This window comes from Rhea americana, unplaced genomic scaffold, assembly GCF_003343005.1.
Source record: "Rhea americana isolate MKP2758 unplaced genomic scaffold, rheAme1 scaffold_414, whole genome shotgun sequence".
Lineage (NCBI taxonomy): Eukaryota > Metazoa > Chordata > Aves > Rheiformes > Rheidae > Rhea > Rhea americana.
In genome coordinates, this window is record NW_028186551.1 from 270,728 (window position 1) to 290,110 (window position 19,383).

The 19,383-nt window shown below is 44.9% G+C and overlaps 1 protein-coding gene across 1 annotated transcript in view; it reads right to left on the reverse strand.

Annotated features, from left to right (window-relative positions):
- Positions 1-15,758, reverse strand: part of LOC146590253 (uncharacterized) — a 38,175-nt gene extending 22,417 nt beyond the window's left edge. The window contains exon 1 of the mRNA XM_085314912.1: positions 15,740-15,758. The gene's annotated coding sequence lies outside the window, so the exon portion shown is untranslated. The remainder of the gene's footprint in view (positions 1-15,739) is intronic.
- Between the last annotated feature and the right edge of the window lie 3,625 nt (positions 15,759-19,383).

Below are 19,383 nucleotides of genomic sequence, written 5' to 3' on the forward strand. Positions count from 1 at the left end.
CAGGATTGCTGGTTGAGGAAAGGTCCCTTAGAGAAAGAGAGCTATTTTTATTAACTGCTCACTATTCAAACTCTGTACTGAATGCAGAATGTGCTCGTTGCATGTGAACTCATTAATACTATCTCTGAGTACATTATGATATTAGAGCTCAGTACCTTAAATATTAACCACATTATCATGACATTCCTGTGATGTTAGAGGAAGGTATTATTCCCATCTCACTGATGGAAAGCCGAAGAACAAAGTGATTACAATAAATATGGGTTCTCAACACATTTGATCTGATTTTTCTGAGCAGAGAGGTTGGCTGGAGGTGTTGTTTGTCTGAAGCACAGTTCCTGCTCACTTTTGCTGAAGCTGAAAGGGCTCCCCACTTCTATAAATYTCTCCATGGGATTTATGTCAGGAATCCAGAAAAATAAGAACAGGTCATTAGTGACCACCTCAAAAGTTGGTGGAAGTGATTTACCAAGCTTTAGAAAGGAAACTGTGCCAGAGGTGGGAGAGGAATCAGGTTGCCAGGGAGGCAGCACACACTCTTACTCATGTCCTGTCTCATATACAAGACACCTTTGACTTCTGCAACAAGGGTCCAAGGAATCCTACAGTCAAGAGCTCACCATAAAACAGATCTCTGATTCACTGCCTGATCAGGTCCATCTTCGAAGCACAGACAATCTTGTGAAAAAGAGTATATGAGCAAATAACTCAAAGTTGGAGTGGGGTCGCAAGAACAATTTAATTAAGTCATTTCCTAAAGTCTGAATGCTCAGCTTTGCAACATCAGTAATATTCTTTTAAGTAGTTTCTTTGGACACATGTGTATATGTAAACAGGAGGCAAGTGGACGGCAATTTCTCCCTCATTCCCTGATTTGACATTACCAGGCAAAGATGTAAGTCTACCTTAGGATGCTTCAATAAAAATAATACCAGCTCAAAAATGTCCATTTTTTWAAAAAAGAGAGAGTACTGAGAGGGAACATCTGGCTTTCAGAGGTGCCTTAGTAGGATAAAATGTTCTTACAAAACATGATACAGTAAAGCAGTTACCGTATAATATCGTCGTAAAGGGGAGTGGGGTGTACTGGGAAACCCTAGGCGGTTGTCAGCTGCAGAGACCACCTGAACACAGTGGGCATGAAGGAAGCCTAAGGCATCTTTGGGCCAGGGGCATTGCGCTATCATCTCGAATGGTGTTCCAATAATACCTTGGAAGTGATAGTATCTTCTGTTCCCAAGGATCCTATGGCACTTGAAAACCTTACTGCAGGGAAAGGAATCATTTTGGCCTCCCCGGAACTGTAGTTTCCTCTGTGGTAAAACTTGGTTAGGAATTCTAACAACATACATAACATGAGTGTAGTGTAGAAAATCATTTACCCCAAATAAATATCAAGGGAAAAATCAGTCAGGATTTCATTACCCAGCTGACAGAGAAAAAGTTCTGGCATATGTTTTCTTCTGATCACTAGGAATGGTTTCACACCATATCTGAATGATGGCAAGCATACTCTCCAAGAAGCCGTGCTTGTGCCCACCTATTACATTTCTCCAGAAGAGTCTGGTGACATTTTCATTGGCACCACTTCTAGCAGCCACTGGACTACCAGTGAAGGTCTCACAGTGAAGGTTCATGTGAAATGCTGTGACTGCAAGACACAAATTATTCTTCACACTCAATCTCCAAATAAAATACTGAGATTATCATCTACGTGGAGGTCCGTTTGCCTGATCCAAAATAGACTTCAGACAAATTAGAAAAGTCTTCCAAGCCCTCAGTCAAAGTCTATGCTACCTCAGCCAACAACATATCCTTGGCAGGACACCACTGAGATGATGGTCACAAGATCACCCAAACAGCACCTTACTAAGGGAATGAGGCACACAAGTAATTGATTTGCATATTTAGTAAAATAAGAATAAATTGTTCTGCCTTTGGGTCAAGTAGACATGCAACATAAAAACAGTTGCTCATTTTCTCCTCCCTTTCTTGGGAGAGCCTAGCTGTGTGCCTCATTTTAACCAATTTTGGTTTATATGGGCTAGTCAATGTAGATGAGGTTTCCTCAAGGGGTTACTGGACAGGAGAATTCTTCTGACACCTTGAGTGTTATTCCAGTGACATTAAAAAGTGCTCTGAATCCTGCACATTTCTAGGGTTCACAGCTTTACAGTTTTGTTGGGGGGGGGGGGGAGAGAAAAAAGATGATCAAAATATACCAGAAACATGACCAAAGTTACACACAGAGGAGCAAACATGCAGACATCAGCCAGTGAAGTCAGAAAGGGGCAATCAGACTGATGTTATTTTAACATCAAAAAACGTCAGATGAAGAAATGGAGCTCACACTGCACCCTTTAGCAGTTCTCAACCTTCTCACTGTGAGAGCTGGTCAAAYGTGTCTCAGTGAAAACTTTGAAATGTTAGGTGCAATGGGTCTATGAAAATATGCTAGACACTATCTAACCTGACCTTCCAGTTCTTGGACCAGGAAATCCCAGGTCCTCAATACTGCCATTTTCCCATGAACACTGTATTGACTAAGTATCATATGACTTTTGATATCAAGATCTGATGGGACATGTCACTAATGGAAGGACATTAAAAACTGCATATGACAGCTCTCTGTATCATTTGACATATTTGCAGTCTTAAATATCACTATTACAGGACATGATTGGCCACTTTACTCAGCACAAACACCTCTGCTCTAGCTCTGCTGCAGGGAACTGACTGAATAGTCCTGACTGGGGATGCTGAGCACCAGGTGAACTGCTACTGGGTTCTGCAGGAGCCTGACTGTCATGGCTCCAAGGGGGAAGCTGTACCAGAGCTGGCCCTCTTGAACATTATTCTTGCCTTACGGGTGGGTGTCACTACAGACTGATAGGTAACAGTTGTATGAGCCTGGACTCTTGCTGGCTTTGCTGCTAAAGAGACCAAAGGAGAAAAATAGTCATCTTCCCAGTTTGTCCTTCCATTTCTCTGTCAAGAAGTGAAGCAAATTTTTGTTTGCCTCATGCAGCCAAGATAAAGCTTAATAAATTGATGGTGGTAATACAAGCTGTGCTCTTTGAGGTAATCATTGGAGATGTCAAGAAATCATTTGAAATGCAGTAGAAAAATTTTSATATGTCCTACAAGAGCAGGAAATCATGTTGTACTTCTTTCTTAGTGWGATCTACATCACCAGCCAATTAATTACTACCATACAAGAGATCAGCTCAGAGATCACTTTAACAAGCTTGAAATATCATATTGCACCGGCTCTAACAAATGCTTATCATTAAGTAGACCTGGAATCACCAGACCACTCACTGGCCCTCTTCATCAGCAACCAGCTGATTTTCCTTTCTCTCCAACGCACTTTTGGAGCAGGCAGCTCCAGCTTCTACCTCCCAGTTCACTATGAAAATGAAATGCTGTAAGGCCTTTGTATCACTCACAACAACTCTCTGGAGCTGCCACAGCCCCTTGCCCACTCTCCTTGTGGCTGCACTTCAGTGGTCACTTAGTGGAAGCTGCTGCTGGTGGTCCACAGCCCAGGGCTCACTCGTGCACCTGGAGGTGTAACACAGCCTGATCACTACAGCATTGCTTTCAGATGAAGAGAGAGCTTTGCTGCGTCCTGCACCATTACAGTCAGGGAATATTTTTGCTGGAAGTTAGCTCTGTTCACATTAACCAGGCACTCAAATCTGAGAGCTGTCAAAGGGACACAGCACAATCTCTCTCGCTGCTCTGTTGCTGTGGAAACAGATACTAGTTTACTCAACATACTTTGTAAGTGCTCGAACACTTGCAATGCTCTGGACTGTGTTTGTGCCTTACTCATCCCTGAGCTGCCAATTTTAGCTGTGTATTTCTTGGCACCGGGGCAAGTTGCGAGTCTAATACCCCTCATTCCAAACCCATGTATGGCCTACAATATCGATTCAGCTGGCCAACATAAGCATCTTTTTTTTTTTCTCTCTCTTTTTACCCCACTGACCCCTGCACATGAATGTTATTATTCAGATTGTGAAAGTGAGGTAGAGCTGAAAAATAATGACAYCTGCTTAGTATATGGTGAATTCTCCTTCTGATGAGAGCAGGTCATAGCTTGTAGCACCTGTGTTGCTGGAATATTGGTATTTGGTTTAGTTCAAATTCAGAAATGGAAAGAAGTTTTTTTGCTTCAATAGTTCAAGTTTCCTGCAAAACGCAAATTATGTGAAATGTTTAAGAAACATCACTACATTGTGTTTCAAAAAAATGCAACGTACTCTCTACGACTCCAGTGTCTGCTGAGAGTTGACCAGACCAGTGAAATCTGCTAACAGCAGCATGAAACTGCCTGGTTAGACTCATCCCTGGGGGTCAGCGTAAAGCAGGAGGGAAACATGCTTCTGTCACTCACGAGCTGTCGATGCTGTGAAGAATTGTAGGTTGTGGCAGAATGGATTATCTCAGGCCAGAGACCCTGGCTCTTCTAGACCAAACATGGGAGCTAGATGGTGAAGGAGTGGTTGGCTTGGCTATCTGCAAGCCCCAGACTGCCAGGCTGCAGGACCGTCCGCAAGGTAAGATGTGACAGATCTATGGACTTAAATATCTTAGGATTAATCCATATGATAGGGCTGCAGACCACTCCCTGGCCCTCTTCACCAGCAACCAGCTGATTTTCCTTTCACTGTGGTCCAGCTACAAAGCTGCAGACCGTGGAGCTGGATAGGTAAGCTGGCAAGAAACAAGGGCATTTTCCAGTGGAAATCTGCATGACAGAAAGCTTTAAAAATCTCTTTATTTACTGGAAGGCTCCTCCAAAGCAGTCCGTTTCCATGAAATGTTTGCTTTCAGTGAATCTGCATTTTCCAGGGGAAAAAAATACACTACTGGAAAATTTTAGAGTGTGTCTGCTTTGGTCATTGTGTATATCTTCACTGAAATACAGATTCACCGCTAGTTTGAAGACAAGTACTGGTGTAGAAATAGCAGCTTGGAGCTCTGCAGAATCCAACACGCTCTGTGAAGAAATAGGGCTAGCTAGCAGGTCTAAAACTAGCCTGGTATGTCCATGTCACTCTGCTACCCATTGCATTGGCATGCCCTTCATGAGCCCTGGACACATAGCAAGGAAGATCAGCCAGCTAGCTGAYGTCCATCTCATACATTCTCTACTGGGGAAAGGATTACAGCCATCTTCTATTTTTTTTGGGGGGGAGGGGGGCAGGCAGAGGGGAGATTGAGGCCAGGGCGGGGGGAGAAAGCACTGTGCACAGATCTTAAAATGTTCCTGTTGCTAGAGACAGACACAGTCTAAAAACAGGGCTGTGATTCCAGTTCTGAGACATTTAGCCATCAGATTTAACCTGCTGTGAAAGAGAAGTCCAGCTGCCCCAATAACTTGTGGATTTTGCTCAATCTCTTCTCCTTCTATTCCCTCCTACATTTCAGGTGTCCATGCACTGACTGTTCCTGTTACAAGTAGGATTTAGAGAGGTTTGAAGCTGCATTCAATTAGAAACCATCACATGGAAATGAGAACTTTGCATTTCAGACCTGACACTGGGCTGGCTTCCCTATTTTCAGAGGGGCTAAAAGCAGTAGACTCAAGTACAGAGAAAGTGTTAATCAGGTCTACCCTTATTCAGTGCAAACTGAGGTTTCACCATGAGTTCTCTGTATGCTGCTAAATGGAAAAAAGGGACTGCAAGCCTTGCAAAATTCTGCTGGTATGGTTGGAGGCACCCAGCTCATACTCYGTAGGGAAATTTGTTTCTCCCAGTCCACCTTGACTTGCACTATATTTTACTCTTTTATATGGAAAATTTGCCCATCATCAGTGTCACTCTACCCAAGTCTTAAACATAGAGTCCACTTTGTAACGTGAAGATGGTGAAAGAATATCATGTCCTGATTGTATTTTTAATATGTTTGTTCAAAAATCCAGCCTCCAAGTCAATTACATGCTAATACTTAAATCACCTAGGGAAGATTACRTTGCTAAAGGCACTGTGTTAGGGAAGTAACGTGTGGGCCACAATATCCTTGACTGTTTAGAGCATTATAGAGCTACCAGAGCCAAAAAGGCTGATATTATTCTCATCCTCTGATGGATTTTCGTGAAACATTACCTGCTCATACTTTCCCTGCAGCGTCAGCATGTTGCCTCAGACAGCTGATCACTGCTATTAATTAACTGATCCCCAGTAAAAACATGTTTTACAGTGATATACTTAAACGCAATAAAGTTACTGCATACATACAACTCATTATTTAGCTCCTAGGAAATTTTGAGAATAAAGACTCAAGACTACAGAAACAATTAACTGATAATTTGGGCTCAGATCCACCTATGTGAAAACAATTGCTGCTGACCTTCCATCTAATAACAAGTTTATTTTAGCAGCAGCATTCCTGCTGAAGTGTCTTAATGTGAGACAATGTGGGACACTTCTGCCTTTTCCTCTGTTAAGTCTCTTCTTTRTGTGAGCCTAGGATGCTCTTACAAAATGCTGAATATATTGCATTTGCACTTCTGGTTAGAAAATCCAACTAGAGAGAGGTAAAGAAAAAAAGGGAGGATTTCTCACTGCAAAAAAAGAAATCTGGCATTAGGTAACAGGAGTTGAGAGCAACTGGGATTGTCATTTTGTGCTGATTTGCATTTAAAATGAGTTTGGAGAAAAGTGCTTGAATAATAACCATTATAAAAAATTCTGTCATTATGCTCAGGACTAACATAAGATTGGGCAGAAGAGCACATGCAGYCAGTCAGCTGGTGTGATCTACCAGCACACAGGAAGGGAAGAGGGAGTCGTGGGGCTATCACCCCTCCATCTCGCTGTCACAACCCCCTGCTGCATTTCCTCCCACCCTCYGGCACGCTGCATTCAGGTGGCTGCTGCATCCTCTCCCCCCTTGTCCCCAGACTTCATGTGCTGCCTGAGTAAATGCACAAACTCGAATCCAACCCCAATCCAACTCGAATCCAGCAGGTTTACCAGTGCTCCACAGTGCTGTCTTGGGGTTGTTCCCTTGCCCCCGTGGGGGGAACCCACAGCAAGGCAGTCAGTGCCATGACAGGGAGGCGGCCACAGCCCTGTGCATGCCTGTCCCCCGCATCCAACMCCCACCTGCCTGCACCGCTCTCTCCCCACCTCATCTTGGATGATACTGGTTTGGAAAACTACTACATYAGTGCACACAATTGCACTCCTCCCATCATGCCACCAGCTCCTTAGAGGACTTATCTTACTCTCCATCTTGATCCCGTCTACCCTGCCACCCAGAATAAGAAAAAAACTCTCTCTAATTCTCCTCCAACCATCTGTGTCCCTTAAAAGGGAAGTGTTTGGAGTCTTTAGTCTAAGACAAAGGCCTGGGCCATGACTTGGTTCCTGTGCTGGTTTCCCATCTTTGCCCAGTTCCCAGTCAGGGGAAGATGCTGCATTTAGAAGAAATACCTTGTCATAATTGTGATCACGATTAGACATTGTTCATCAGCTTCYTTCCATCTTGTCACCCGGCAGGCCAGTACAACCTAACGAAGAGAAGGGAGAAGGCTCCCCAACGGAAGAGTCCCTCTGACAAATAGGTTTTGTGTGAACCAGTTTCCAACACTGGCAGCTGCTTCCTGCCCCAGGCTGCTTGCCCAGGACCTCCTCCCTGCCTCTTGCTTCTCAGGCCCCTGACTGTGAAGGCAACTCCACCAAAGTCCCAGCTGTCAGGAGAAATGTGGCCCTGAAGGGCCAGCKGCAGCGAGGGAGGTCTCGGGGCATGCACAGAGGACTGAGGACTGGTAAAATGTCACTGACCTCCTCCAGGATGGGACAGGGGCCTGCAGAGAGGATCAGATCCTCAGAGGGGAGAAAAATAAGYGTTTGTCCATTGAAGTCATGAAGTCATTAGCTTTATATTCATTTAATGTAGAGAAAGAGCCATTCAAAGTCACTAGATACTTCCGGGACTTCCTACACATTGCTTCTTCAACAACATAGTGAATTTAGCAAGGGCAGTAGTGTGAAATAAATATGCAATGAACTATTTTAATGTAAGAAGAGTCTTATGTTTTCTACCACTGGAATAGTAGGAAGAAATAACCTGGTGGGGCATTAGTTGGAAATCTTGAGAAGTAACAGAGCTGTTCAGGTACTAAGTGAAGACAGGAGAAATCCTGAAGTCACGCCATGCCAGAAATTTAATCTCTAGTGGTGAAGTGCCTATTGACTTTAGAATACAGCACTGACACGAGCAGAGATGTTAGTAGTGTCTGTGGCATGTGCTGCAAGGTGTGCAACTGAAGGAGTAAGCCTGCAGATGAAGAGGAGAGATGTTCAGGTGACAAAAACACACTTGAAAGGTTTGAATGGAGAAAGGAGCTGGTTTCCTGAGAGGACCTCTCCCACATCTGTGCTGTGCTTGGTCTCCTCCAAGACAGCATATGAAGRCCATGAGAATAAAGCCCACAGGGACTGCTGGCTTTATTAGAAAACACACAAAACCTCAGTGTGGAGTGCTGAATGTGTTTCTTTCCTGTGCAATTCAGTATATTTCCTGGAACAACTTAACCTCTAGGTGACTGTTAGAGATTGAACAGAGTTCAACAGGCCATCRCCTGGCCAACCTGCCTCTCGGCCTTTGTCTGTAAGGTGGCAGACCAAAGCTTTCCCCCTCAGCACTCTGGCTTGGGCTGTCAAGGGCAGCCAGGCCAAGAAGGAATGTTCTTCACTTCTCTGGTGCCTGGTTTGCAGCACCCCTAAGACTGCCATCCACAGCCACAGTTACTCTGCACCCTGTTGCTGAGCAGAGCTGGGCTTTGCAGGCAGACTTCATGCCTCTGTCAGACATTCCTCCCCAAGACATCAGGTGGGCCTTTTCCCACTACTCAGAATAGTCATGAGAAAATGAAGCAGACTTAAAAAAAAATCTGGCTTATAGTGTTCACCCAGTTTCTTACTCCATGGACAGCAACACTTCTAGCAGCTGTAGCACTAGTTCCACACATCAGACTGTGACACTATCACATCTTGGCTCCCAAACAGATGTCATGTGGGCATCTGAGGTACACAAGACCTTCATGGCTRCTCCAGAGATACTACGCGGCTGGTGAATAGGGGAAGACAAGCAAACTCTACCCATCTAGAGGAATGCCTGCTGCTGCACAGGCCCACAAACAGGTCACCAAGTGAGTGGCTGTAGCTGTAACTCTGCAGGACCACCGATAGCTACCAGTGCTATGAAAGGACAGACACAGCCTATTTCCAGGACCCTGGTAGCCATAGCAAAGTGACTTTCTGCTTTTCCTGATACAATTTTCCTGTTTTTACCTTAGTAGTTTCCAGCTGATGAAATTCAAGGTGCATTACAACCACTATTCAAAAGCAAGGCTTCCTTACCCTGTCCCATACATCTCTACTCCAGCTTCAGAAGCAACTATTTGGAAAACAGAAACAGTGGTTCAGAACGAAGACTTAAATAACATGGCCACAGTGGTGCAGAAAAGTAGTGGYAAAGCTAGCCTTAAAGCCAAGTTTCCCTTCTCAGATCACCCTTCATATTCTCCTAGAGTCATTATTGTGACGCTTTCACTGTCAAAACAAGACAGACACTGTTCCTGCCCCAGGCACTTGTCCAAGAGCACAGACTAACAACACATGTGAGCAGACAGACTCAGGAAATCAATCTCATGGAATGTTATTGGGAATTGATGATAGCTAGAAACGTGCCATCATCAGCCTGGCTGAAGAAACAGGTCCATTTGCTACCCCTGGGCTAGGAGAAGTTGTTCCATAACACAGGTGACTCACCCCCCAATAAGGAGCAGCCCTAGCCATGCGGGCATCCCACGCAGTACCGYGCTAATGGCCCAGCACCTCCCGCGGCAGGGAGACCTGGCAGCCCGTTATATTATCTGGCTAATGTCACACAGCTCTGATCCAGCCAGCCTGGTGTTTCCACATTGCTTCAAGTCAGGTAAGGACATATGTGGCTGTTCATTTATATCTTAATAGTTCACATCTCTTTGAAAAGGGAAAATATTCCAGGCACTGATGAGAGGGAAAAAAAAGTGCAGCCTTTTTGAGCTCTTAGGGTAGATTTGCCAGCACAGGCATATGGTAAAGCAGTATTTCCTTACTAGTGCTAGGGAGAGACTTTAACTCTCCAGCCACCACTTTAACCCTTTGACCTCTCTTAGACCCATAATTAGCTTAACCCATTAGAGGAGGAAGTATAAATAACATTGGATGGCCAAAACCCAGTATTTTATTTGGGGATGCAAGTTCCCTCAGAGAGCTGGAGCTGAGCTTAAACTGAACTCAGAGCTAAGAAACTTGGGTGTAAATATTTGTCTGTGCTGTTTTACTCAAGCTCTTCTTCACATGTTGTTTCACTAATTGCTTCCCTCTTCCTCCCTGCTAAAAAGCAGCTCCAACCAAACCCAAACATTTCTTAAAATACACAGAGCTGGAAGGCACTAAATCAGTTTGCAAAGACACACTTTGAAACAAGCTTCCTTTTCCTTCCAAGAAGTGGAACCCTCCTGCTGGTTTATTTTACAAAGTCCCATGTAAGGAGGATGGGGAGAGACAGCTCTTGGCTGCCAAAGGCCAGCTGGGTTTTCCACTCAGAGGTGCCTGCGGATTAGTTTGACTCACACTAATCTGTTCCATGTCATTTTTTTTCTGGGCCCATGAATTATTTGGGCCTGTGGGCCTCCTTTCCCCAGGATCCCTGGAACAATATTGACAAAGGATGGCAAAGAAAAAGGATGTTCTCAAATGCACAGAGGGGACTGTGGTCTCATGGAGAGCACCACAGATCTCCCAAATTGAAGCTGACCTTTCTCAAAAGCAGATGTAATGGCCAATGTTCTTAAATGACACTGGGCTGGACCCCAAATTAAAACACTTGATATTTGTCAAGACTTGGGTCTGCATTTCTGGCTACTGAACACACCATTGCTTGCATTGTATTCTCTTCCACAAGAGTATCTACGCATGGAGGTTAGTGCAAGGTTTCAGTCCGGTTTCAGTCCCTTGCTACAACAGTCCTGGGGTCCTAAAACGAAGTGAAACCCCGAACTGCTTTTCAAACTGCAGAACAGGTTCCTAAAAATGGACCCAAAAGCTCCAAGCAGAAAAACAGGGCCATGCTGCTTCCGTTCATCATGTGTGCCTCTGTAGCACTGAAGTACCCAGCTGGAGCTCTGTGCTTCCTCACAACAGCATCTAATACTGCAGATGGAGAAATGATAACCGATGAAACCCCACCCCTGCTATTTCCAAGCTTCAGCCCACTGATATTATGCTGATGAAACAAATCTGTGATAAYTATAGGCAACTCTGCTGCTGAATATATCTGTGGGTCTTCCTTCCTCTGTAAATTTGACGGTTGAACACAAGGGTGCACATCTATGTATTTTGGAAAGACAGCAACAACAACAAAAACACTGTATGTAAACAACAGGAATGACGAAACTCAAGATGTGATGGGCAGTAGAGGCCCTCGATTGTTTGTAACAGTTAAGTTCTCTTCTAGACTTTTTATTTCCGTTCACAGCATCCAAGTGAGATCTTCCTCCTACACCTTCTTCCTAACCTGGAAAGGAATTGGAAGGGATGTTTACAGTCTTATTTGTATTTTTCATTCAAACAAGGATATTTCATTCTGGAGGATGTGTTTCTCCCTACAGCCCCCACTGCTTTCTAGGTGGTAGAAGCAGGTGAAGTTCCCAGCAGYTGCCCTGTGGCGCTAGTTGACGGACACTGAAGAGATCAATAACTATTGACATTGATTTAAAAATACTTTGCGCTTCTGGACTGGTGAGGAACTAGCAGCTGCTAGAGGAACATGTCAGCACTTCCCCTTCCAGCTGAATAGGCCAAAAGCAATGGGAAAAGTAAAATTTTATTTTGTAATAATAATTTTTTTTGGAGGTCACGAGGTCCTGAAGGTCTTTGTTCTAGCTGAGTAAATCTGAAATATTTGCTGACCACAAACTAGACAAAGTAGCTGTGTAGCTGTCGACTGTTGGAATTCTCCTACTGTGCTAATTCCCACGGTGACAATCCACTTCCACGGACTCCACTTGCACTTTTTGCAGAACTTCTTAGCCTCTCCTAATGGTAAAGAGACTCTTTCTCATCCCTTTCCTTCCTTCAAACCAATGCCAGAAGTTACCCAAGGAACTTATCACCAAAAATACTTTCTTTCTTTYCTAGTTCTACAGAAAGCCACTATAGCTTTACACACATTTATGGTCTCTAGCATCAGCCTGTGGCATGCTCAGATAACGAATATAGCATCAAACAGTTACAAGGCAACTAATGATACGGCTCATGTTGAAAAATCAGTGTGAGGAGACTGCTAAAATACCCTTAACATCCTCTAATGAAGGCTGGTACTTTGCAATAGAAGCTCCTATTGTAAAGTTGAATGTATATATAACATTGGGAGGGAACTTACTAGATTTCACAGTGTAAAAATTCATCTCYGAGGCCAAAGTAAATTAAGAAATGGGATTTTTTTAAATGCAAATAAATGGTTCACTGAACTGAGCTTTGGCAAAATGAAAAACTTGCAGAGCAGCCAAACCTGAGGAACAGAAGAATGTAACACATGCCTTCATGCCTTTAAAAGAAGACCCTTCCCCCCCCCCATCTTCTTGGTTCAAAACTCCTACTGCTTCCATATTAAAATAAAAAAGTGCATAGACAACTGTGTCCAGCCGCTAACAGAATTATTTCAGTCTTTCAAAAGCCAGGCTGCTGAGTTCAAGTGTTCAGGTTCAGGTCCAGCTCCTGCGGGACCCAGATTAACTACCAGTGCTGGGCATGCAAAATACCCATACTCAGCATGTGATATAAGAAAATATAACCACACAAGAAAGAAAATGTTAWCTACAGACATTTTACAAGGCAGTACCATCAAGCAGACAGTGCTCAGTGAGGAGACATGTATCTCTGTTGCCACTTGTACAAATCCCCACCTCTTCCTCTCCTGCCACCCCAGAGGACAATACGTGTTCACCGTGAGCTGCCGAGGCCTTGGTGTCTTAGCTGCGGCACAATCCRCATGTCTCTGGAAGAGACTGACCAAATGCTCAACATCTTTATACCTGCCTGATTTCCTCGCAGAGATAGAAGCGGGCTTATATCCAAGCCAGCTTCCCCCAGGCCTAGGGTATATACATGCATGAACTGTGGTCCCCAAGAAAGGTCCTAAGATGCCATTTTATGAATGATTGTGTTACGAGTAGAAGGTGACCCACCCTTCTCCACCAGGTAACTGCTAACAGAAACCCAATGGCTTTGGTGCCTACAAATTTAAGAACCAGTGCATGCTGCGAGTCTAGTGTGCCTCATGTATTTACAATGATTAAATCATTTTATTCACAACTTGGCAGTGGAAAAGAGCTTGAAAAGAGGCTGCTCTGTGCATCTGGATTTCATTAGAGCTAAACATTAATCCCTTTATACCTTATAAGCATCCTGTTAGTGTTATACAGCCTTGGGACTGTTAAACAGCACTCTCAAAGCTGGCTGGCTGAAAAAACAAGTTAATCAACGGTACCTCTTCTAACACACACACGCACCATGAAAGGCAGTTTCCTCTCTCTGTTGCTTGCTCATCTGCCTGTCAGCATCAGGACTGGCAATATACTTATGAATAACATCCACTGCTGAATGCCTACTCAAAACTTGCTTTAGGTTTGTGCTGAATCGTAGGAGTCAATCTCCCTTGAGTTTTGCAAGTGATTGAAATGAAAAAAAGGCATGCCAGCCTCCATCCAGAATCCAAACATCATCAACTTCAATGGAGCTGCAAGTCTATAGTTACAAGAGCTGAGCAAATAGGAGCAGAATTTGGCTGAAGCAATTAAACTTTTTTGCTCCAACTTTTTGGGAGTTGCAGGAAGACCTTAAGTGTGAAACAGTGAGGGAGGCCAAGAGAGTGACATTGCTGAGCAGCTGGGCACAGATCAGGAGTGGAAAGGTAGGCAGGAGAGCTAGCAGCAACACTATGTTAGCTTAGCCCATGTGAAAAAGGGGGTGTGAAGCAGGGACCTGAAAACACAGCCCAACAAGATGTGGGTAAGCTGAGAAAAGATAATCATAGAGGACAAAGACCTCAGAGATGAAATAACCTGGAAGTCAGAGGATGGAGATGACTGAATGAAGAGCTGCCAAATAAGCCTAACAAGGAAATACACACAATCTTACAGTAAAAAGCTCTTGCTATGAACCAACACAAGCTATATGGTGTGGACCTAAAGAACACACTCCAATKTGGTGGCAGAAGAAGTGGAAGATGATAAGCACTGGAACTAAACTATCCCCATGAGGTCCCTCTATAAAAATTATCCTATGGGAGCAACCACTGCAAGCTACTGCAGAATCTCATGGATGAGTCAAGGAGAAAGATTAAGGTAGAAAACCTCTTCCATTGCCRTCGGTGACAAAATTCCAGTGATTTATAGGAATGAGTACAGCCTCTCTAAAGGCTAGAGAAGATAAAGACTCTTCACAACCTCTTGCAAGGGTGCAGGATGAGTTCAGGGAAGCATTTTTGCTGTGTAGAACAGATGAGTGCAAAGCAGGCATCATGACAAAGAGGTCACATCTCCTTCTCAGAGCACCCAGCGTGGGCTGGCAATAGGGAAGGCCGAGGCTGTGGGTCACAAGGCCTTTTTGAGACGTCACTCTCTGTGCCTCTGTTTCTGGTGTGGCCTGAAAGAGCTGGCAGTGGAAAACTTTTATATAAAACAGAAGTAGAATTATCTTTAAATAGAATATTTCTCATATTATCACATGTCTCCATTTTTCCAGTATTTCTTTTTTGCTTTTGTCTTAACCCCATGGGAAAGAGAATGAAAACAGTATCAGCTGAAACTTGGCCAAATACAGGGCACATAATAGAGTAGAGAAGATCCCAAAGGCTTCCTGACTTGCTCCTTACACCCTATTCCACATCAATTGTGTTTCACACATGACTGTGCATAAACCAATATCTCTAATCATGCGCATTTTTATGTTTTTTCAATCAATACTTTACAATTTGCTAGAACCTTTCTGTTTTGAGATGTCCAGAGCAAAAAACAATTGTCCAGCAAGATTTACAGAAGGGGTATATAGATGGGGTTTACCTTTTCCATCACTCAGCTATTAGTCCCTATTGGTTTCATTACTTTTTAGGTACAACTATCCTGAGGTTAAACAGTAGCCTCTTCATTTACTTTCCCTGTGCAAGCACACATACACGTGCAYGCACACACACACACATGCACTCAGTCACATGTATGCACAGAGCTCTTTGACTCAAAGTTCCCAATAAAAGCTGCAGGCAACTTCAAACCAAACCAAAACAAACATTTCAACAGGAATTATGAAAATAAGTTTTAATCACAAAAACATCCTGTTTTGCTTCAGATTCTCTCTCTCATGCCACAAGCTGGACTCCACCCTACCTATTTTCAGAGGGRTCAGTTATGGGCACCAGGTTTTGGAAACTCTCACATCTTATCTGTCCTGCCATTTGTTCTCAGGGGAACGTGGGAAGGTCAGCATTGTGGGGAGATGCAAAGGGGAGTTGACACCTTGTACCCTTACGCATCCATCCTTATGCCAGTCCTTTTTCCCTCCTTAAATGCTTAACATCCCTCAGAAGGAAGTGTAGAGAAGTAAAAAATGAATACGAGCTTTTTTTTTTTTTTTTTTTTTTTTTTTAATTATAGTTACAGCCATAAACCAACCTTTGGCAGAAACAGAGAAGGCACTGCTATGCAGACTCTTCAAACTGTTTATAAGGCCTAAGTAATCATATTGACGATGCTCTCATTGACAAGTTAGAGAGTAACCGGAGGAGAGGCAAAGTCCCTAACCAGAGGGGCATGGAGGTGGGGGGACCTGGCAGGCTGGACCTTCAGGTCTTATCTGAGCATGGCCACATAGATCAGATGTGTACCATGCTAGATACCATCTCAAGATGACCTTTGCACTTCAGCTTCCAAGATGCTGATCGCCTCTTGAACAGCCAAATGGGGAGACTGATTCAGGTGCTCTGGAGGCTGCTAGGGGAGCTCATCTGCRATGAGTACAGTCTGGATGTGGTGTGATCGGTGCAGCCCTAAGCAGCACGCAGGCATGGCAACAGTGTCAGTGGATGTGCTGCTCTAGGAGGTTGCAGAAATGTGTGTATTTGGATCTACTGAGACAATATCAGTATGCTGTTTGCTGCGATGGTGGCACTGACAAGCATGGAAGAGTGAGTAATACAGAAATGAAGGCAAACAGAACAAATACCAGAATCTGGGGGTGTTTGTGGGAGCATTGGCATGTCCAAGGGGAGAAATAACAGTGGAGTGGTGAAACTGTGGCAGATAGGAAGGTAGAATAAGGTGTGCTGGTGTAATACAGTCTAAGAGGGAATAGGAAAGGCTGTCTCATGAAAAAGAGCTTTGCATCAGAGCCACAAATTAGTGCAGTAGCTTCATTCCTCATTTCATAGAATCGGTAAGGTTGGAAGGGACCTCTGGAGATCATCTAGTCCAACCTCCCTGCTCAGCAGGGTCACCTAGAGCATGKTAGACAGGGTTGCATCCAGGCGGGCCTTGAAGATCTCCAGAGAAGGAGACTCCACAACCTCTCTGGGCAACCTGGTCCAGTGCTCCGTCACTCTCACAGGGAAGAAATTCCTCCTTACGCTCAGACGGAACTTCCTGTGCTTCAGTTTCTGCCCATTGCCTCTTGTCCTGTCACACAGGATAACTGAAAAGAGTTTGTCCTCGTCCTCTTGACACCCTCCCATCAGGTACTTGTACACATTGATAAGATCCCCCCTCAGTCTTCTCTTCCCCAGGTTAAACAAGCCCAGCTCTCATTACTTCCCACAGCAAGATGCAGTTTGTATACAAAGAAGTCAGTCTCAGCAGAGCAGAATAATCACCCACCAGTGCATCCAAACAGGGTCCTCCGGGAAGCAGCTCTGGTGTGCTCATGTACAAACTACCAAGGAAATACACTTTTATAAAATTCAAAACCTCCCATGTTAGGAGGAGGGAATCTGAGCTCCCTCATGGCTAATCACCACAAGCAAGCATCCACTACGTCTTCAGGCTGCTACAAACAACCACACCAATCGTACACTCCTGAACATCTCACATACCCATGAAGAAAAAAAACAGTTTGGCTACACAGATGCTCCTGAGTTGAATCCCGTAGTGACGGTGTGAAACAGATTCAGCCTCTGGAGACTCCTCTGCAAAGGCAGGGCTACATGCTTCCCATTTCTGGGGTCAGCCCAGCTGAATAATGAAGAAAGGAGAAGCACCAGGAATAGTCTCCCATGAGAATGCAAAGTTCACCAGGACTAGAGACGCATTAAGTGATCTTCAGCTAGGTTCAGCCAAAACCCAGATTGCAGGTGCACTGAAAGACAGGTCGGGAAAACGCARCTGTGTCTGACGCTGTTGAAGGGAAGACCTTAACTGATCACCTCTGAGAATCTGCAGAGGAGGCAGGGACTGCCACCATCTCCCTGTCCAGAGACACCCTTCCAAAATGTGGGTATGCTCCTGTCCAAAATATGGTTTGATGGTGTATTGGACTCCCTGAAGCAGCTGACTGCCAGAAAATTTACATCTTTTTAGACAATAAACTTTGATGCTTGTTTTCCTCTTAAAAGGAATCTATGTTAATTTTTAAAACATCACTAGAGGGCGTTAAACAAATAGGCTTCTTGATCAAGTTAAATGTACAAGTAGTCTACAGGTAGGCAGCTTTGGAGAAAATTGCTTAGTTGCAATCCTTGGTATCCTCCTTTTCTCCCCCAAGATCTAGGCATATCAAAAATGGCCTCCTGACCATCTTCTCTCTGGCTCCCAATGTAAATGCTTTRCTTGTCTTCAGGCATGTCCTACAAAGCAGCATGTCACAGCTGGAACAGCAGAAGGTGCAGAACTTCCACTCAGTTGGGCATGAGCTGGGCCAAGGCTCAGCAAATCTGCAGGCAGCTATCCCATGACCAAAAGCACTACTATTTATACRTATCCCTACCAAGTACCAGCAGCTTAACTAACTTAAAGTCATAATGGACAAACTAATGACCAGGTCATGGRAAAAAAAGCACTGGGAAGGCTCAAGCACAGCACCTGAAGCGTTTCCTCGCATCCCAGAGTGCACAGTCAACCACGCTCCTGCAGAAGTGGCCATCTGTGGCCTTCCTGCACTGGCCACGATGCAGAGGCAGAGGACATGCTCTTCAAGGCCTTTGCTTTTCATATCCACTGGAAATGTGGAGATGACACACCACAGCAGCAGTTCATTTGCACTAAACCAAGCCATCAGCAGATAGAGGGTCCCCTTAGGAAAATGAACACTAAGGGATGGTCTAAAGCATTAGAAGGGAAGAAGAGGGGGAAAATTTGACATCTCTGCTTGATCCTCTCCAGGCAGGGCTCTTAGACAAAAACTGAAGCATCTCTAAAGAACAGACAGCCAAGGATGAAATGATGCATCGCTCTGGATTGCACAGAAACACCTTGCCTTAGAAAGATCTAACGCAGTTGTGGACACCCGCCAGTCCCATGTAGGCAGGGAGCACTGTTAGTATTACAACTGCTCACATTTTTTTTTTTTGGGGGGGGGGGGATTTTTTTTTAATATAACTTGCTTTTTATTTCAGTGGAAACTCCCTCCAAAGAAAATTGTTCTGCTCAGCCACTGTTTATTTTGGATGATTAGTCTRAGAATTTCAAACTGGCATTCTGAATAACTTTTGATGCTTTCTCTCTTATTTTCCACTATTTCAGGTTAACCTATTGTTTGTTCTATTGTATTTTAAAAACCAGCAYGGGCTGCCGCCATTCCATATGACTGACCACCTCCTGCGCGCCAGCACGCTCCGTTTTCTTGGAGCAAGTGCCGCACACTCCTGTCCAGGGACGGCAGTCTTCCCTGGCGATTTTAAAAACATGACACAGTAACCAAAGGACTATTTTGTCYGTTACTATGTCCCGACACGAGTGCAAAGGAACAGGCGCTTGACAGATCTCCTGAAACAACACACAGAAGCAAAAGCTCCGCGATTCTGCCACCATTCTGGAAAAACTCAGCCCGCAAATACGCCCGAGCGGTAACGCGAGCGCCGAGCCCCGCGCCGCAGCCGGTCCCGCTCGCTTCCTTCGCGGCGCCAGCGCGTAGGAGCCGCGACCCCGCACACAGGTGCGCGCACAGCGCCCGCGCCCGGCTGTCCCGGGCGGGGACCCGGCGCCTTCTCCCGCTCCGGGCTGGAGGCCGCTTCTCCCGCGCCCCCGCGCCGCAGACCCCCGGCAGCCCGCGGGGGCGCTCCGCACGCTGCCCCCACCGCGGCCGCCTCCGCGGCAGCGCAGAGGAGCCC